Source organism: Triturus cristatus, chromosome 8, assembly GCF_964204655.1.
Source record: "Triturus cristatus chromosome 8, aTriCri1.1, whole genome shotgun sequence".
NCBI classification, from domain to species: domain Eukaryota; kingdom Metazoa; phylum Chordata; class Amphibia; order Caudata; family Salamandridae; genus Triturus; species Triturus cristatus.
Window position 1 is genome coordinate 1,264,192,093 of NC_140591.1, and position 22,056 is coordinate 1,264,214,148.

At 46.0% G+C, this 22,056-nt stretch overlaps 1 protein-coding gene across 6 annotated transcripts in view; it reads right to left on the reverse strand.

Moving 5' to 3' along the window:
• The window catches only part of LOC146805693 (uncharacterized), a 582,641-nt gene that overhangs the window by 199,792 nt on the left and 360,793 nt on the right, over nt 1-22,056 (reverse strand). For 5 of the 6 annotated variants that reach the window (XR_014967885.1, XR_014967884.1, XR_014967887.1 and 2 more), the window contains one exon: nt 20,280-20,389. The gene's annotated coding sequence lies outside the window, so the exon portion shown is untranslated. Of the gene's footprint in view, nt 1-9,695; nt 9,850-20,279; nt 20,390-22,056 lie in introns of those variants that run through there. The other variant, XR_014967886.1, reaches the window with a different exon arrangement.

Consider the following 22,056-nt stretch of genomic DNA (forward strand, 5'->3'; position numbering starts at 1 on the left):
TCAAATGGGAAAATCACAAGATCACCACAACATTCCACATGGTAGACAGAGAGGCAGACATATTGGTGGGAAGTCACACAGCTGAAGACCTTGGTTTGGTCACATTCGCCAATGCAGTCAGGACACTGCAGACCTAAGATATACTAGAACTATTCCCACAGCTGTTCACAGGCCTCGGGTGCAAGAAGAGGCCACCGGTGAAGCTACAAATTGATAAGGCGGTAAAACCAGTCACCTTGCGACACCGGCGCATACCGTTTCATCTACGACCGCTCGTGGAGCAATAGTTGCAGAACCTCGAACTGCAAGGAGTAATAGAGAAAGTTATGGAGCCAATACCATGGGTGTCACCCATGGTGATAGCCGAAAAACCAAAGCAGCCAGGAAAAATCAGACTCTGCATTGACATGCGCATGCCCAACCAAACGATAAAGCAGGAGAGGCACTTGACGCCAACAGTTGATGACATCCTGGCTGATCTCAACGGGTCCTGCTGGTTCTCCAAGCTAGACCTAAATGCCGGATACCACCAGTTGAGGCTAGCGGAGGAGAGCCGATACATTGCGACTTTCTCGACTCACCTGGAGTTAAGTCGCTACAAAAGGCTGAACTTCGGGACCTCTACAGCAGCGGAGATTTTCAAGAATGCAGTCAGAGAAGTGCTATCAGGACTTCAAGGAGCGCTACCCTCCGACGCCTTGCAGATCACGGAGTAACCCTTCCCCGGGACAAGTGTCAGTTCTTCCAAAAATCCATTGAGTTCTTCGGCTACGTATTCACCCAGGAAGTAGTGAAAGTAGATCCCAGGAAGTCGCATACCATACAGCAAGCCCCTGCACCCACAACAGCGTCTGAAACCCAGAGCTTCCTAGGGATGGCCACAAACTGTGGGCAGTTCATACCAAACCTGGCTACCATAGCTGAACCCCTGCGGGCTCTGACCATGAAAGATGCTGTCTAAAAATGGGACAGAGAGGAGGAAGAAGTTTTTCAAAAAATAAAAGTCAGCGCTTTGGGGAAAACCACCATGGCCTTTATCGACACCACCCGGCTGACAGAATTAGTAGTGGATGCTAGCCCCGTTGGGCTGGAATCATTCCTTGCCCAAGAGAACGAACCAGGAAAATGGGCTCCGCTGGCTTTCGCAAGCAAGGCCCCTACCCCGACAGAAGCCCGTTACTCCCAAATCGAACGGGAAGCACTGGCAATCAAGTGGGTCTGCAACCACTTCCACCTGTATGTCAGTGGACATCCCTTCAGAGTTGTGACGGACCACCAGCCGCTGCTTCCATTGTTCAGATGCAAAAACAACAGTTGATGGACAGTTCGGGCTGGACTGTTCCCATGAGGCACAGGGTCAGACTGATTTGCATATGGCCATGTCTGAACTGGGGTGGTGGAGTGAGCTAAAGAATGATGATGGATTAAACCCAGATCAGTTGACTGGGGGTGAGTGTTTGATTTGCTCAAATGCTCCGTCCATCATCCCCTTTGGTATCGCTTTGTTCGCCCTAAGTTGGCAGGGTATGCCCAGACGTGGGTCCCTTGCTCACTTTGCCACTGGATTCAAGATAGCCTGGCTGATGAGGGTTATGAACCCGAAATCGGTCCCAGGATGCTTGTTTTCGGTCCAGGGAAGACATGGCTTGGCAGTTCAGGCTGGACTGTTCCCATGAGGCACAGGGTCAGACTGATTTGCATATGGCCATGTCTGAACTGGGGTGGTGGAGTGAGCTAAAGAATGATGATGGATTAAACCCAGATCAGTTGACTGGGGGTGAGTGTTTGATTTGCTCAAACGCCCAGTCCATCATCCCCTTTGTTCAGAGACACTGCACCACACCCTCCACCAAGAATCGAGCGGTGGGTGATACAATTGAAACATTACCATATGCAAATCGTGTATCGGCCCGGGGCAAAGAATCCTGCCGACTTCTTGTCACAGCACCCCCCAGACCTAGCGGAGGAAAGCGCCGAACAAGAGCAGCGGACGGAAGAGTACATCAACATGTTATCTCAATGGGCATGTCCACGAGCCCTAACCATGGATAAAATCAAGGCGGAGACCAACACCGATGTGGTGCTACAGAAAGGGGTGGAATCACTGCAGAAGGGATCTTGGGAAGACTTCCTTCACGGCATCAACCAGTGGAACTAATCAGACCGGGTCTGGCTAGGGACAATCTGGAGAATCCGAGATGAGCTGTGTGCTCCCCCAAGTGGCATAGTGCTGAGAGGATCGCGGATTGTCATCTAGGAGTGAGCAACCGTCCTAGCACACGAATGCCATCAGGGAACAGTGAGGATGCAGTCGAGAATGAGAGAGAAGGTGTGGTTCCCTGGACTGGAAGCAGCCGTGGGCACGGTAGTCAGGAACTGCAGAGCCTGCCAGCTCACCAGTGGCCCGGAAACCCCAGCGCCCATGATAACAGAAGACCCTGCACCAGCCCCATGGTCATGGGTGAGCCTGGATTATGGCAGTTTCCTAGAAGGGAGAGTAACCGCTGTCCTGATCGACAGCTACACGAAGTACCCAATAGTCAAAATCTTCCCGTCCACATCCTTCAACCATTTAGAGCCAGTGCTGGAGAAGACATTCGCTCTCTTTGGATTGCCACACGTCATCAATACCGACAACGGGCCCCCATTCCAAGTAGGAGAGTTTAAAGACCTACTAACTCTGCTGGGAGTGAAACACCATCGCATCACTCCACAATGGCCGCAGGCCAATGGCGAAGCTGAATGCTTCATGAGAACCCTAAACAAAGTCCTTCGGATAGCAGTGGCAGAGCAGTCCAATCAAGAGGTGACGCTCCACAGATTCCTACGGGACTAACGCAGCACCCCACACTGCACGACCCAGAGGTCGCCCTGGTCATTAATGCTGGCTGGGCCCCGGCGGGACACCCTCCTGGTAGCCGACAACTGGATGCCTGAACCGTACGACCCAGTCCACACACAAGCTCGGCGGACGGCAACCAACGAGAAGGCTAGTGGGCGGGGAAGAGCGAAGACCCGTGTTATAGCTCCAGGGTGCACTGTTCTGGTATGAAACCGCTGTAGCGGAGGGAAGTTCCGCACCGCGTACGAGCCTGGGCTGTGGATTGTGCAGAAGCTCAATGGGACTGTCCTCACAGTGAAGAAAGGAGAAGAGACCATCACCAGGAATATATCCTGGTTCAAGAAAGTCCAAGCTCCGGACGCTGATGTGTCGCACTCAGGGCAACCAGTGGATGGAGAGACTGCGAGCGGAGGCATGACCCGTGCCTGGAAGAAGATCAAGCAGGACTCAACATGACCCGAACCCAAACCGTGGAGGGTGACCCGAGTGCCATCTCAAGAACCCAGAAACCTATCTGCCCGATGAGACGTCAAGGGGTTCATCAGCGCAGATACAGTCTGAGACCCAATCCCCGACCAAGCCAAAGACTTGCAGACTTTTTGTGTTGATTTGTTTTATGAGTTGATTTGAACACGGACTTGGGATGGGATGTAGCGGTCTAGTGGCTGCATGTTGAAATGACCCTAAACCCTTGGCCCGGAAGGGCCCGCAACCTTTGTATCACTCTCTGGCCAGGCGTGGCCAGAGAGTTTAAATAAACGGGCAGAGGTCGCTCGGGACTTCCTGCCCACACCAACAGCCATGTATGTGCGTGTCTTTATTGCTGCCCTGTTACAGGCCGTGGCGCGTGGCCTCATAACAGCAAACACCCTTGTTGCCAATGTTACAGGGTGAGCAGGTATGGCCTTGCCTCAAGGAACAGGGACAAGACAAACACGGAAACTGCTTAGTGGTTACGGGCGAGCGATCCTTGCCCCTTTATTTAATCCCTCTGGCCACACCTGGCCAGAGGGTGATACAATGTTTGGATGCCCTTACGGGCCAAGCTCTGGGTTCCGCTCTTGCAGGACTAGGATCATTACAACAACCATTGACAAAAGCCAATAGTGCTGGATTGTTGTTGGTGCAATGTTACTTCTATTATATATGGAGGCAATGAGAAAAGCAGCAACATTCTGGTGGGGCGGCACACTATGCTAAGCACAGATTACATTGGCCACGCCACTTTGAGAGAACCCCCCCAGTTTTTTCATCCCATTTAAAGCCCTGGGGGACGGGTCTCAAAATCTGGCCACGCTGCCGTTAACTGATTTCCACCGCCGACCACAAAATACTGCTGTTAAGCTCAATCGTATCAATCTTGAGCTCATTATTACATTTCTGAGGGAAAGCGTTTATTTAACTGCATAAAACGTGTGCCGCCACCTCCGACAGAACGCGCGAACCCTGGGAACCCTGTTAGTGGCGAGGGTTAAAGCTTTCTGTGTCCTCAATCACCCTCGGATTCCAGTCAGACTTCCTACGGCGTCTCGCAGAGGCCTGCATTCCACATGTAGCGCCACTCCCCGTTATGGACAATGAATTCCTAACTAACCAGTCCGCCCCATCTCGCGCAGCACACTGCCATTCCCGGCGCGGGAAATAGACACTCGCAAGATAACGTCGTACCACAGATTGCAGAATGTGAAATATGAACGAACGTCTTGCTCACGACGTAACTGCATTTCTGATTCTCCATGCCTGGTGCGTTTGTCACGACCCTTCAAGTTAAACATTACCTCACTCAGCGTGCGCGTTTTACACTCTAGTACCTTCCGGAACGTAAGGTATTTTTAAGACAAGGAAACGAGCATGTGACGTGGTCTTTGTATAGCAGTTACTGCGCAGGGCTAGAGGGAGTAATGTTTGGCTTTTACAGCAATTACGATAGCTCAGTGGATTAATGTTTCCGCAGCAGGCATCTGCGTGCTATTTGCAGGTCAAAGGTTCCTTCCAGCCCAGGTAGTTTACACGGCCCTAGACTCTTTACCAAGGGGCAGATTCTCAAAGTGTGTTTACTTGAATAAATCAAAATAAAGCATTTCAAACTCTACATGCAAAACGTGGTGCAGATTCACCAAGACAGCATCGGTTTGGATTTGCACGTAAAAACGCAACTTGAGAGTGCATATTTTCACCAACGTTTGCAGTGATCTCTGCATTCTTGAGTGACACTTAGGGAATGGGGAATGCATTCTCGGGGAGGGTCAGAGGTGGGAAAGGAAGGAAAGACAACACCCTCGGGTCATAACTATGTGGATATTCTCAAAAGATGCCGGGCCATTCACTCACTAATTACGCAGTACTGCGTTAGTGTGGGCAAGTGTATAGCACACTCCCATGTTATAATTCCAAGTGAGGGATGGAAAGACATAACGTTTGAAACACATTATGTTAAGAAAAAAGAAAATTCGCACATTTACTAACCGACAGCATGCCGTATTAGCACATTGTAAGGAATCAACATAGTTCGAGTCCGGTGGCTGGGTGGATGGACTCCAGCATCCACTCATTAATTTGCGTTTCACCTCATGGTCGCAGGTTCTAGTGTCAGCGGGGCCACTCTTGCCTTTCATCATTCGAAAGTAAATACATGACTGCCATTGAGCTGGATAACAACAACCATCGTAACTCTGTACCAGCATGCTCCTGGGAGTGAAAACACGCTGTAGCGCTGAAGTTTTAATAGCCTGTGCATCTCCAGATGCAATCTAGGCTTCCGTTATGCATTTTTTAGATTGACAAATGTCAAGCCAGTCACAACCGTCTTACTCATACGTTCCTAGCCCGATGTGTGCGTATTTTCGGTGCACAATTTACATCTGTTCCAGTCAGATGTAAGTTTAAAAGTGCTGATAAATGTGGGAAAGGCACTAAGTATCTTCGTGAATATCCACAAAGTTACAACTCTTGGACTCTGAAACCCACTGAAATCTTTTCCGGATCTTACTTAAAAAAACTGAAATACCTGTACACTTCGCAGAAGGTCTGTGCTCTTGATATCTCTGCATGCGAAGCCTTGGTAACTCAACCTTATCGAATATCCGGTGTTTGGCCATGATGGCTTTCATATTGCTTAGGCGCACGGTTCCGATTTGACAAGCCATCTTCTAACCAGCTACATAAATCCTAACCCAACTGTTTTTGTTGTATCCACAATCACCAAACACAAACAGGTCGTTTCTAAAGAGACATTTGGAAAGGGCACAGTCACCAAATCAATAGCCTCCGTACTATCATGCAGTAAAAGCAAAGCTTTTTGGTCAATTGGAAGCAAGACATAAGTTTATTTTAAATTCCTCACCAAGTGCTGAGAGACATCAAAGGCACTCAAGTGGGGGGGGGGGGGGCGGGGGGGTGGTGGAGGGTAAGAGTCCAAGGTAAGTGTAAGGAAATGCCTCTCTTTGTACGGCCCTCCCAAGTCTTTCGACTGATGCTGCTGGTTTTTCGCCTCTGAGAGTGCACGGAGGCCTGCTAACCAGACCACAGTGCCAGTGCCCTGATCCTAAAGTGTATGTTGAATTGGCTTTACCCAATTGGGAATGGCTAACTTACCAGTTAGTCCTCAGTAAAGAGTACCCTAGTACCCAGGGCATGTAAGTTAGAGGGGTACCTCAGGGATCACAGCACTGAGTGTGCCACCCTGGAGGTCCCCCAAGAAAAACAAGTCCACCACTGCAGACTAGTAGAGCAGTCGTGCACTGCTAGCCCGGATTTGCCATTGAGAACAATAACAAAGTCACTACTTCTACATGATATGTGTGTAAGTAACCCCTCTGGCAGGCCTACCCAGCCCTAAAGGAGAGGGTGAAAAATATGACACAGTCAGGACATGTCCTGGCAGTAAAACACGCAAAACTACTGTTTTAATGCTGAAAAACTATAGCGCCCGATTGGCGAGCACAGGTTCACCCGCTGACCCCGTAGCTGTGCTAACTCCTGAACAGTGCGACCAAAGTGGACACTCCAAGGTATCAAATAACTTGTTACATTAAACCCGACTTGTGTCTCAGGTCGAAATTAATGTAACTTGTTGCAGGGTGCAGCTTTAGCAAAGCTGCCACTTTGTTGCCCTTAAAACTCCTATGCCTTCCCAGGTACACATGGAGTCTGCTCCATGAGACCTCTTTCTGCCTTCCCGGAGAGATGTGCTAATGACTCTCAGGAAGGAAAAAATGAGGGATTGCAGGCCAGGGAGTTTTCACCTCCCTCCTGCAAGAAGCCACTTCGGTGTTAGCTCCAGAAGGCAGTATTCAAAGAGGAAGCCACCTTTGAAGGGCCCATGTGCAACACCAAGGAGGAGGGCTGCCCCACTGTTGAGGTAGACAGGCTGGTATAGGAGGCAGAGCAGGGAAACCAGTTGCCAAACCAGTTTTTCCAGGGGCATATAGCCCTAAGGTAGCCCCAACATGGGGATGGGCTAGTGTGATCTGGACACTGAAAGAGGGGTCTCTCCTTCTTGGGAGTGAGCAGAATTGTGTATCCCGGGATAACCAGATGCCCCAGTCCATTTAAAGTGGTCACCAGGTGGGAGGGAACATGCAGCCCATTGGCTACAACCGTTTCTTGCCCTGAGGGCACTTTCCAAGCATAAAGGGGGTACCTCTAGCACCCAGGTCTCAGATCTCAATGGACTTAGAAGAAGGACCGAAGAAGGGCTGTCCTGTAGCACAGAGGGACCAGCAAAGAGAGGCTGCAGCAGAGAGAGGCTGCATTGATGAGGACTGCACCTGCTGCACCTGGTGGCTAGTGAGGAGAGGGACTCTGCCTGCAGTACACAGGGAGGACTCGTCTCCAGAGCACAGTCAAGCCAAGAGAACTCCAAGGGCCAGCTAACTGGCCTCCTGTTCACAGCAGAGCTGCATACACCAGCTGAAGAAGCCTGCTGGGGCAAGTTAGCAGCCCAAAGTTTTCAAACTACTACCACATACGACGTGCAGCACAGAGGACCAAGATCCGAAGCACAGAGTTGTAACTGAATTCAGTGAACTCTGCAGTGGTGTCGGAGAGTTGCTGGGACCCTCAGAAGGTGAATTATCAACTCAGGAGCAATTAGTTGAGATCGTAACAGTGAGTGAATGGTTGTCCTGGGGTGACTGGACTTCGGCAAGACCGGAGAGAACTTTGTGGGACACTGAACCTGCACACCCCCTCACCATCTTCGTGGATTGAGGAATCTCTGCAGGAGGACCCCATCAACTGTGTTGCATCCACAGCATCCTTAGAGCATCTTCAGCATCCTTCATTCCTTAAATCAGGACCACTCCAAATGAATCTATTGCACCACGGTTAAAGTGCATGGAACTGCTGAGGGATCGCTTTTTCTGTGAAGGTAACTGTTCTTGAGGACTTTGAAAGTCCCTGGACTAGCTTCCTGGTGAAGTCGGTCGCCCCAAGTACTTCTAAACAACTGCATTGACAACTACCTACGTTTTCCCTGAAAAAGTTTCTAGGTGTCCAATTCGTTGACTTTGCCATGGCTTGTTCGCGATCGAGTGAAATTGTTTTGAATTATTATTGCTTGTAAAATCTAGATCTCTGGAACAGTGTTAGATCTTTTTCGTTCTAGTGTCTAAATCCTTATACAAATACAGTCTATTTTGATAGACTGGTGTCAGAGTTTTTGAGTGTTTTGTCGATTTCTTCTTCAATTCTTTTGCTGCTGTTTAAATGCTTTACACTTGCTCCTCTGTGTAAGCCTTGCTGCTTAGTGCCACATATACCCTGGGTTGAGCTAAGGCTTGGACAGACGAAGCCCAAGGGACCTAAAGGGGTTGGTAAGTGCATTATAGGGTGAGGTTGCACAACCACACCATGTAATACACCCAATTCCCTCACAGTAAGGTAGAAAGCGCTCTACCTAAATGCACCTATGCCTGGATTTTGGAATTGCAAACAGAGGACAAAAACGTTAGTGCTCATCAGGGATGAGGAAGGAGATCCCTTTTCCATATCAGGCATTCTAGGCCAAGCAGAATGCCCCCTAAAGTCTCTCTTGTTCACACTGGAAGCAATTAACCTACTTCTTGAACGGAGATTGGTGGGCTGTAAACTAGGTACACAGTGAGGCCCATTCAGGCTATGTTTACATTTCTAAATGTGACAAAACAAGCACCATCTTGACCTGCATCAAGTAAGGAAAGAAGACTAAAGGGAACATCATCCTCATTCTTGAATACTAGCACCACTTGGGAATTTGGCTAATACATTTGTATCCATAGAAAATCTTGGTTCTTGACCACTTCGGCTCAAAGAGAGCATTTACTCAGAGGCAGATGGACTTAGGTCAGGCAAATGAAGGCACTCCTGTGAACCCAACTCCAGATTTATGGGGTATTAAATTATTCTTTAAATACTTTTTTTCGAGCAGAGGCCATAAAAGTTTGACAGACTACAAAATAAAATACAAACAATGCCTTTATTGATTTACATCACATTGCATTTAATGGCTCAAGCTCTAAAATGTGCACAAAGTGGAATAAACTAGGAAGCACTTCTCGCAGAAAATAGTTGACGCGAAACCGCTGTATCTTCCGGTAAAAACAACACGTTGGCATGACTCAAGTAGTTAAGTCAGAACATCATATCAGGTTTGTGATTAAAATACAGGTGCAAATGGCAACAGCATTGTAAACTATTAAAAAAAGCTAAAAACTATAAAAGTAAAATAGAAAAGACTAACACAGCCGGAAGCAGCATAAAAATAATACACCAAATAACATTGGAAATTAAACCTCAGACAACAGCAACCACAAGTAATGAAGCATTTTGCCTTTCAGGTAATTAACTGACAGTCTAGCCAAGTCTCACTGACCTTATCCTCCAGGCACAGAGTAGGTATCTTAACATGGCAAAAGTAAGATGCTCTTAAGATTCACATCTCAAGACCCTTCCAGCCTCCAAGTAATCCATTGCGCCCAACAGCCTACACACCGGAACTATCCAGCGCTTCCCTGGAGTCACATAGCCTGGGCAAAAGAACAAGAAATAGTCCTCTGTCTCAGCTATTAATGGGCAAAAGGGACAATCAGTAGTCGGATTCACAGATCCATCCCATTTTATTGTGAGGGAATTCAATGGAAGATTACCAATTCTAAACTTAATGTACAAATATTTAGCAAGACTAAGCCTAATCCTGTCTAGATACAGTTCAAAGCTTGGTAAACATTTATGCAATAAAAAACCTTGCTACCATACCCTCGTCCCTTTGTTCATTCCAGAGTTTGTATAGAGTACACTACTAGAAGCTCTTTTTTAGCGTGGTTGCTGTTTCCCTAGAGGGTGCCAATAGAGTAGACCTGACTTCTTACAGTTATTAAATTATTCACGAATATTCACCCATCGATCTGTGAAAGGCAATGGTAAATGTTTGATCAGCCTCCCTCTGTGGAACAAAGGAGCTCAAGTACACATTAACAACCTGAATTGGCCTGGATGCCACAATGGCAATTGATACCATTGAATGGCCATACCTTTTCGCAGTCCTGGCAAAGTTGGGATTTAGCCCCAGATACATCGGGTGGGTGAGGCTTCTCTACTCGGCCCCTTTGGCACAATTTTTTTTTCACGTTGACAAGTAGTAGTCAACAATAAGAAATCAGAGATATTCACTCTGGGCCGAGCGACCCGCCAAGGCTGTCCGCTCTCGCCCTTACTCTTCACGCTCTCCCTGGAGCCATTAATGGCATGGATCCGCAGAGATCCAATGATCAGGGGACTCAAGTGGACAGAGGACCGCATCTCATTATATGCTGACGACATTCTTTTATATCTTGCCTCCCCGAAAACATCGCTCCATGTAGTACTTAACATCTTCACAAACTTTGGGAAAACTCGGGGTACAAGATCAATTGGAGCAAGCCTTGCTTTATGTTCTTCATGGAGACTACCTAGGGGCTGCCCTATTCAAATAACAAGAGTGGGCTTTAAATATCTGGGAATCTTTATCACCTCCGACGCTACACTCCGCTACGAGCACAATCTCCTTCCCCCACTGCAGAGACTGAAGCGGGATGTTGCGAGCTGGAGAGCACTGCCCTTGTCACTGTTGGGAAGAGCAGCGCTATTTAAAAAGGTGTCCCTGCCGTGCTTCCTTTATGTCCTGCAGAACTCCCCATATCCGGTCCCAGCTAGATATTTCATGAAGATAGAGGGCCTTCAGAGAGAACTGCTGTGGGATGGTAGACCCCGTATAGCTTTACACAAACTCACACTCGGATTGTACGACGGGAAAATAGGACTTCTGGATATCAGAAAGTATTATTGGGCCACTTCTAGAAGTGAGATTTTTGTATCTGTCTCACTGGTGCAGGGACACCCTTAGTCTACGGGTTCAGTAAATGAGGATCGACACTGGAGTGGAAACAAAACCCAAATTTTTTACATTTCATGAGAGAGTCCCATCTTTCAGACACTGCAAGTGCCCAAGGGAGGGGGCAAACAAGTACAAGTTCAAACATGGCATTTATACTTTTCGGTGCCTCGTGAAGCACATTGTAACCACTTCGTCATTGTTACATAATGCTTACATAACCCCTTACACAACCCCTTTGTATAATGCTTACATGCTGAACTGTAGAATCCTGATAAACCCCTACCCACGTCACTTTCATAGATAGGCAAGGGAGGTTACAGGCATAGGTGGGCTAACAGATAAAGCATCTGTTCACTTAGGCCCTTCGGCAGGGCAGGCTCCTTACTGTGACACGCGCGTATTATCAGTACAACCAGCTTTCAGTGAACATGTAACTTCTGACTTTGCAAAAAGAGGCCCCACAGAAACACAAAATGGGGGCTGGTAGACAAAATGGAAGAGGAGTAGAGGCTAACTTAACAGAATACATGTTTTACTGTTCAACACGCCCACCTGGCCATCATAAATCATTGCACTTATTGGTTTGGAGACGACCCTGGGTATAGAATGGATAGATGGATACTCCCTGGTGGAAATCATAACAGAGCGCTCTACTCCAGACCCCAAAGTTATCCTTTAACGGGATTGACTAAAAACTCTGTCCAAGTATGGCATGCAGCAAACCACACTCAGTCCAAGTATGGCATGCAGCAAACCACAGCCTAGGGTGGGACCGGAAACTCACGCTAGCCAGTCGACTATGGGACTCGGAACAGCTGGGCACCTTGGAGATGTCAAAGAGATTCGACAAATGGGATCTTATCAGGCCATCACAGATCAGGAACCTGTGGGAGGCAGGTGAGGTGGTCACGTTTGCATCACTCCAGCTTAAACACCAGCTGGCAGACACACAATATTTTAGATACCTGCAGGTCCGACACGTCCTTAGATCGAATCTGCCAGTGGGGACCTCCCCCCGGAATCCTCTCCATTAGAAGACAGACTACTGGATGGTTACCTGCCAGACAAAGCCATCTCCCTTACCCACAAAAAACGAATCAATAACACTGCAGATCCTCTTGGACCGATACGAGAGAGCTGGGAGAGGGATGGGTTGGAGCTGGATGACGATGAGTGGCAGGAGGCAGTGGCCGCCCCACTGGAGGTGGCAATTTCGTCCAGACTTCGCCTCGTCCAAATACTTTTTTTTACATAGAGTCTATATCTCTAGACCCAGACTAGCGCGAATGGGTAGGGCGACTGATGAAAAGAGCAAGAGACTGTGTGGTCAAGAAGGCTCGTTTATGCACATTATATGGGAATGTGGAGATATCCAGAAATATTGGAAGAGGGTACATGACTGCATGAGCGAGGTATTACATACTGTGAATAGGCCTGAAGCAAAAAGGTGCCTCTTGAATGTATGGGAACCCACGGATCTCAACAGCAAAGACAAATTATGGGCCACTCTGGGTCAAATGGTAACAAAAATAAACATCGCTCAATTGTAGGGGGCAGAAATGTCGCCAAAACTTGAGGCCTGGAAGGCTGACGTGGACTGGTGTATGATCATGGAAAAAACAGTATACATTGCACGTTGCTGCCCCCCAAAATGGACTGCCATATGGAACAAATGGCACGCTTATCGTGGACACATCTGTGAACCACCTGTCCTTCCCCCCATGACGAACCAACCTCACCATAATTACTGTAACTTACCATGTCCCATTGAAAGGTAAACTGTGATACGCAGCTAACACATCTTTGGAATCGTGCAATGTCAATGTTTGTGACTGTATGATGTCTTGAGCAGTAAGGTTTAATAAAAAGAGTTATTAAAAAAAAAAACTGAATTGGCAAAATTTAAAAGGCCTGGCTTGCACTTTGGATCATGACTAAAACATTAAAAAAACAGCGGTGCACTGAAAAAAAAAAGATTTCTTTCTATATACAATGCACCAATGAGATAAAGAATTTAACGTTTGTCCATGCAATGTATTTTTAAATAGTAAAATAGTCCCTCAAACATTACAATTCAAGCACTCCATTGCAGGCAGGAGGATATACCAAACATCTAATATCCTAAGGTTATACACCTCTTTACAGATTCAGAGAGCATTCATGTATAGTTAAGTTAAGGGTAGCAATAAGTAATGCATGCCTAAATGGGGTGACAGGGAAGGATCCTGAAGGACTCTACACATAGGGCTTCATTATGAGTTCAAGCCCCATAATTGGCATAGAAATGCTTAGCCTCTCGCTCGTGCTGACCGATAGAGATTGCTCCATTTGATATTTGCCGGTAAGACACATTACCAACCCCCGGCTCTAGTAGTGTCCCGTAATATGTTATTTGTATTCATCCCATACTCTTTCAGCCCTTAGACACCTTTACATGAGTTCCGATACTACGTTACAACTAACAATGTCTACTTAAAAATAGGTATGTGTCGCCCGCGCTCAATCTTTCCAAGCGGGTGTCCCATAATGCACAACTCTTAGTGATGACAGCCTTTTTATATTACAGCATCACAAACCACTTAATACTCACAGTGTCTACTGACCACAGGAACACTGTAAGAGTTTACCATTACCACTCCCAGTGGTAGACAAGGTACCACCACACGACATGTGATTTAAGTCGCTTTGTGTTTTTGAGACCTTTTAGGAGTCATTACCCTAACAACGTTCACGAGGTTATAATATTGACGCGACTGAACTGCCTGCTTTAATTCACTAATATACCTTAATTCGGCACTTAGGTAACACCGCCCCTCTGCCCATTGTACCTTAGCTAGTTCCTCCCACTCTCACCACGCAAAAGTTTCAGGACCATGGATTATCAACTAGGGCCCAGGACCCTATAGTTCATTTCGTTTACTACTTAGGCTAGTTAGTAGATGGAGGAGTACTTTTGGAACTGGTCTTCTTTGTCTTTTTCTTTCTATGTTCTTCTCTATGTGTTTCCCATATTTCTGATCACTGATCTGATGCCAATATTTGAATGTACATATGTATATCGCTTAACCGACCACAATGCATTTTAACCTGTGCATATTCTGGATTATGGCTACCAATCCTCACTGGGGATTACTACTTGTTCATCAACAATGTATGTATGTTATTTGTATACTAATAACATGATGACCTCATATTCTAAATACAAAAAATATGATTTTTCTACAGTCACCTTGCAAGATTTTATAAACTTTAATATATCTATGCCATTGAAATGTACTTCAATAATTATGTCATTTCCCATGCTTCCACGAATGGTAGGCATCGCGTGCAACTTTGATATTGTACTTTTTTACCTTTTTTCTTCTACTTCTTTTCCTATATCTATTGGTTTGATTTGAAATACTGATTGTATTTTTCTGAATTGCTTATTTTGGAAACTGGATATCTAAAATCCGGGAACATTTGCAATTTCTCACGGTTGTTTACCATTGGTTATATTGAATTTTGCACATGTTTAATTTGTGTTGTCTTTTTAATTAATTTCAATGAATTCATCAGCCTTTAAAAAGCCCCAGGCTTGCAAGCCAATAGGGGCAAAACATGTGTTGGCTGTGGTCTACAACTCTCTCGGTCTTAGTGATTCTGACACATTAAGAATCACTTTTGACCTTTTTCTTTGCAAAATGAACACCAGGTGTTAATACTAACAGGATTTTTCCCACTTACATGAATACTTCCACTTGTCCTGGCACATATTCGCATTTCCCTAACCAATGAGTGAGGGGTTCCCCATTCCCAAGGACAAGTGGCAATATAATTAATCTCACTGAATGCAGGTTGGGCAAACAACCAGGATCCATCACCCCTTCAATTTTGCAGCAGATCTTATTCTCCACACTGGAGGACCTTGACAATACAGATGGCCTAGCCTTGCTCTCACACACACACACCAGCATATGCCTCAAAATCTATGCAGAGCAAGAGTGCCTGAAGATCAACACGATGAAATCAGAAGTCATGCCACTCAACATCCAAAACCCTTCACCTACGAGCGTGGATGGAGAGGAGCAAGCCATGACTGAAGAGTTTGCCTACCTAGGCAGTACTATCAGACATGATGGAGGAGCAGGCAATGATATCAAGAGCAGACTGAACAAGCCCATGAATGCTAGTCAAGATGGTCGCTGGGTGAGGAGCTCCGGCCGGGAGCTCCTCCGACTAGGTACTACCTTTGGCACTTGGCCTGGGATTTTCTCTCCCCTTCCGCCAGGGATCTACTGATCATGCTCTGGAGTCTTCCTTTCCCCCAGAAAGATTTTGTGCTTGGCATACCGCGGTCCCCCTCCCGGAACAGCCCATGACGCCTTCCGGGACCGCCACTGAGATACGCCAGTGGCTGTGCAATTCTACTTTTAATCTTCCGGCGCTAACACACTCTCGTTGAGCGCAAGATAGCGGAGTCCTAGGTGTGGCTGACTGCGGTGCTTACAGCTTAACGGAGATCCAGATTCCCTCCCGATCGGCTGCTTCCCGAAGGAAAACCACTCAAGGACTCTCAGGCCAAGTTCTATTCAATGTACTCATTTATTTCAGACCTTTAAAGCCCAATACGATCTGCGGGGCGATCGATTCCTCAACGCTGCCTGACCCTAAAATGGCGACTGCACTAGTAGCGCTCGCACACGGACAGTAAATTTTCAATCGTGCACACGTCTAGGGAGCTAACGCTGTACCTCACTCATGCCAGATCAATAACTCAGTGCTTGCCAGCTGCCTATTTGTTGTCTGGGCATGATAACGATCGCAACAGTTCACAACATCAAGGACTCTTTTCTCCCTGCATATACGATGGAGCCCGTGGATGCCTGACATTCCACATAATTTGAGAGTGTAATCTGGCCCAAACAATGTTCCAATTTAAAGTGCAAACGACTAGTACTATTAACTAGGCCAGTGTTTCTCAGAGAACTCAGCGATTTTCCTCTGCTCAATCAAGACCTTATTGCTGCACCTATCCACGGCACCCGGACGGACACCAGACGAGCCTCCTTAAGGTGGGCTGCCCGTTGCACAACGGAATGCCTGAATTAGCCTGGGGGCCATCAGCCAATGAAGCTGCCATTTTGGGTTACACTCCGCAGCCATGCACTTCAGACCCAATAATGCAGAAGCATGCCAGACATCTCCCCACCTCATTGGTGGACTGCATTGGAGTACAGGAACTACTGAGGGAGGCACGGAACGCGCTGCAGCACAGTCTGATGAACCAGCTGGACAAGCGCCACGGAGCAAGCACTGCCTTGATGTCTGAACTACTCTCAGGGTTTTCCAGTAACACCGGGTCTGGTGCTGCAGATGGATCTATGACAATGCCCCCCGGGCGGAAACCATGAACGTTGCACTCACCGTGGAGACCGAGCAACATTTCTGATGCCCAGTGGAGCTGTTTAGGCAGCTATAGAGGAGTTTGGCTCTGGTTCACCCCTCGGCCGTCACCTACCCAGCTGGACATTGGACATTGTTTTTCCTCGTCTCCCCGTTGTATTTCCTTCCCTCCTCCACCTCCTCTCTCCGTGATCCTGTGGCTACCTCCCCTTTCCAGCATATGCGTTAATATCTCTTGTTATTGTGTAATCACTGTTTTTCTCCTATGTTTATTCTTGGCTCCTGTAACTGATGTAATCTTGTAACCTGTAACTCGCTGATCCTCATGTCAAGCGCTCTGATACCTCCGGGTCTAGCCAGCACTATATAAAACTGCAAATAAATAAATAAGAATGCCTTCAAGATTCTTAACAATGTGTAACAATGTGTGGAGGTCATCTCAGTACTGCATCAACACCAAGCTGAGACTTTACCAGAGCTGCATTCTGTCCACACTCTTGTATGGATAAGAATGCTGGTGGAGAAGGAAAAGAGACATCGCCAAACTGTCAGTCTTTCACATCAGTAATCTGAAAATAATCTTGCACATTTTGGCCGGGAACCTTTGCCAAACAGGAACTCCTCCAAAGATGCAAGTAAGAGATCTTGGGCATGATCATTATGAGAAAAAGATGGAGATGGATAGGACACACCATCAGAGGAGACCAGGATCCATCACAAGAACAGCTCTCTACTGGACCTCTGAAGGCAAACAGAAGAGAGGCAGACCAAAGAACACCTGGAGGAGAACTGTGAAACAGAAATGAAAACCCTGAACCACAGTTGGGGCATCATATAGAAACTTGCCCAAGGCAGGCAGAATTGGAGGTCCATTGTTGCTGTCCTACATGCCAACTGGCATACCAGCCAGTAAGTAAGGAAGTATATATTGCAAAGGGTATCAGATTACATGATTTTGATTATGAGGGGCACTCATAATAAGTGCTTTAGTCCCAGATATTATGAATAAAAAAAGAATTAGAATATTTTGAGGTTGGTGCAATCGGAAGCAGTGGCTGGTGGGAGAAAGCCATTGGTTAACTGGAGTGGATCTAAAGCCCACTCTATGTATTTTGTTAGCAAAAGGTCTGATGGCTGCTCTTTCAAAAACCAAACCTAAAAAGTGTCATATTTAAAAAATGGAAAAATCAGTGCTTACAAAAATGTTTTTTTGTAACAGGTGATCAATTTCTTCTTTTAGTTGGTAAAAAGGGTAAAAAGCAACATGGGTAGAATCCGGTTATACATTTCTAAAACCTGGACACAATTCTGAATTTCGGAAGGTGACAATTGTATATTTTACTCAGCGCTTGATTATGAGGAAAACTACTTCAACCGCTGGAAAAGTTAGAAAACTGCCCCTCACCAGCCTCTTGGGAGTTAAACCTCTGAGTCTTCTTTGATTTGGATTTATCAAACTCCTCAATTTCTGCACGAGTCAAAGCAGACCATTTCCAATTATTTATGTATTTATTTGCAGTTTTTTATAGTGTAAACACAATCCAAAAGGGTTTCTTATCACTTTACGTAGGGAACGTTACAACTCCATAGAAGCAGTTTCCCAAAAAATAGTTTCATAAGTTTCGTTGCCTAAAACAGTTTACATTAATTAAAATAGACATCTCATCTACGGCCCTATGGATACTTGTTTCCTCATCTGATATAACTTCAGGACGATAGCCCATAACCAAAAGGTGGTAAGGTCTTTTACTTTCTATCTTCAACTTTTCAAAGGGCGCAACTTAGTTTGATCATCAGACTGATCCCATCCAGAGGTTGCAGAATGCCTCCCTCCATCATCTAACAAGATTAAGGCGCAGAGATCACGTGACACCAGATCTTTGCCCTGATCGAAGCCTGTGGCACAACACATTAGGTTCAGGAACTTGTGTACAACCCTTGGGCGTTTTGCAAACACAGACCCCATATTTTTTAAGCAAAATAATTGATCCCCCTACATCCGCACAAGATATTTGACCTCCTCTCCAGCCCTCTTTCAGGGATGCACAACCTATTTTGGGGACATATCTTTTTATTTTATCAGTCCATCATTTATGAAACACACTACTCATGCTGCGAAAAATCTCTGCAAATAAAAAAAGTTATGGAAAGCAGCTAAAAGTATGCCTCTTTCCATAAACAATCTTTGTTAGACTAATCACAGCTTCCTTTCTCTTGTAAGTGCTATTATGCACATGGGAGACAGAGTCTATAATAAATTAAAATAACATAGCAGAACATAATCGAATACATTTATAAATAATGTGAGCTCTGTGGTAGGTCCCTTGCCTAGCTCCCTAATACTCAGTGTACTTTTCATTCCATTGTATTGTATGACAGTTTTTGGAGAAAAAAAATGTATGCACATTCCTTCACCAAAAAACATTGGAAAGCTTTCACAAATTGAGTACATATACAGAATGGCAAATGTATCTACAGCACCACTTCCTTCCTCCAGGTTAAGCCGAAACTGAAAGTCACCTTCTCAAATCAGGCAATAGGGCAATTTCTGAGATGAACCTGGCAGTGGTATCCTATATCCAGGTGGACCTGATCTAGAAGGGCTGAGTACCTATCTGCCTGTACCTCTTCTTCCTACATGAAGGGCAGGCCCATGCTGCCCAGTGGACAGCACAACTAAAAGTAATGCTGATTTTGTGTATTTTTGGTCTGGAAAGCTTATCGGTTATACACAGAGGACCAGTTAGTTTTCAAATAAAATGGTTACATTCCATCCTGTCACCTGGAGGAGGCTGGAGACAAAAATGAATCTTTGGTTAGAGCTATAATCGTGGCCTCCGTATCATCTCAGCCATGATCCAGGCTAGAATTAATATCTCCCTCTCAAATACCATCTTTTTCCTGAAACATCCTCTCCTTTGACTTTCTAGCAGGAGGAAACGTCTAAACTAGGATTTCTTATGAAATCATGGTTGGAAAGTAAGAGGCTAGCCATGGGATCTAAGATAAACCTGGACAGGGGTCTTCATCCGACAGGACCTAGAACCTGAGGAAGTGGAAGTTTTTTTTAGTATTTTCTGGTGTGAGAGGTCTCTATAAATTTTGTCCCATCTGAATCGGACACTGCAGTATTCGGGCATGTTACATACTGGCACCAGCTCCAATGAATAGTTGTGGCTATTATGCCTTTTATTCATAGACAATTACCTCATGCCTTATATATCTGTAAACATAACTGCTGTCCTCCAATTAAGAACCCTAGAGATGACGTTGGGCTCTGGGCCTGCATTCCCTGCGTCATAATCTTAAAAGGCGCGTGCAAGGGAAAGGACCCAACAAAATTCTACACTGGGGATGTGGTCAACTACTGTGCTTCACTTCCTCACCTGACATTACACCCGCAGACAAAAATGTCCTTTAGTAGCATGACCCAAATGGGTGCTCTCCGAGGAGAAGAACCTATTCAGGTTCAGAGCCCATAGTGAGAAGAGCTATGAACAGACTTGGTTCAAAGTAGATAATCTAGTGATCTCAAATTCACAATTCATTAATCGTTTTAGATGCCTTCATAATGTCTGTCAGCTCTACCCACTGTCACGTGATTGACCCCGTTTCTCAATCATGTCAAGCTACCGAGTGCGGTGAACTGCTCAGACAACCAAAAGTAACACATCTGGCTGCCCATGGTTGTAAATGTACCTGATCAGCGCCAACAACACTTGACGTTTGTGCTATCTTTTGATTGCTCGGTGTGCCAGACAATCAATCATAGTGGGTGCGGAATCCTCGGTCAATCACAGACAACAACACTGCAGGAGAAAGAGGACAATGCTCTATTAATAAAGACAACACAGCGATCAATACATTAAGGTTCTACACAATGTGAAATGTGGCCTAAGGTACACGTGACTTTTATCTCATACATTGTGTATAATAAATTATTCACAATTTATATTATTCATTTAAGAGGTAGCAAGGTGTGTGCAACATACCTTACACTTAATTCATATAAAGAACAAACCATGCACGGCTGCAAACAGCATAACATTTCCTCACATTATCCAGGTTTTGTTTGGAATCCCTATGAAATGTTGTGCTTTATCTATTTGATGACAAAGGTTTCTCATGTGCAAAACTCCAGATAGTGTCTGCTAAGTTCTAATACAAGTTGGAAGTGCTGTGTGGCAAATCAGAGCAGCAGGAGGTTTGCCACATTCATGCAGATTGCTGGGCTGGATCTGCGGTAGAACTGGCATAGCAGAAAGGCCCATAACCTCACAAACAGAAACGCAAGCTGTCGCTTTAAAAGGTGTCAGAGGAAAAAAAAATCCTATGAAATGCACTCATGTTCTCCACCCACTGCCATTTCATCGCAGCGGCCCACGCGCCGCACACACCCAACATCCTGCAGTCCGCCCTTCTTTTCAAACCCACGGCATTAGGCGATGGAAAGTCAGGATGTGCAACCACAGTGGCCCACGAGAGGCCTCTGCCAGCCGCCCGCTCCTCCCCACTTGTTCACGCCTCCGCCCCCCCCCCCCTTGTATCCTGTGAGTGGGCTCGCCGATGGAGTCAGCGCTTCCCACAGCCCCGGCTCCACCAGGCTGCAGCAGCCGCCCTGCTCTGGAAGGGGCAAGCCCGGTCCACCTAACATTCCATTCTGCTCGAACACCATGGCGGCGGCCTGGCCCCTTCCCAGGCAGCAGGCGATTCAATCCTCCACCCTTCAACCAATCAGCTACTGTGTGCCTACATCTCACCTAGCTTAATTTAAAAGGTCAAACTCGCACAGCTTTATTTCTTGAGTGTTGAAGTGACAGAGGCCAAGCGGAGGCTAAGAAACTCTTCAAAATGTAAAATTATCTATCAGAAACTATTAGAAACTCTTGCAGTTCTCAGGCTGCTTGATAATGCACCTTTGAGGAAAAGTACAAATATTAATGGGGGTCTTTAAAAAAAGTAAGGGGTCCCTAAAAGAAGCGTGGGCTATGTAGTTGTACCTTTTCTGTGATTCTCACAGTGTGCCACCCAACCGGTATTTTTGCGTCTCTCTGAGATTTCTGCTATTTAATCCAGATATGATAAAATAACAAGTGACATACGCCTAAAACCAGCCAGGACTATTGACTTTGACAACGGTTGTCTGTGGGTGCTCTGCAGAGATGCCAAGGATTGGATGGCCATGTGTTGTGAATTCCTTTTTGGCCCACTGACAGGCACTGTGAGAAACTCGCACTGCCCTCAGCCTCAACTCTAGACCTCTTAATTGTGACTGTTACAAACACCTGAAGGCAACTCATTCAAAAGCAGGCACTATACCAGAGAACTATGCAGAATGAAAAAACACAGCATTCTGGGAATAGCTAACACTAATAAATTGCAAGAATCAATAAAAACGTGTGAGATATAAACTGGAAGTAAATATTGACATTGATTACCTGAATATTTATCTCATCAATTGTTCAGAAATCGTCAG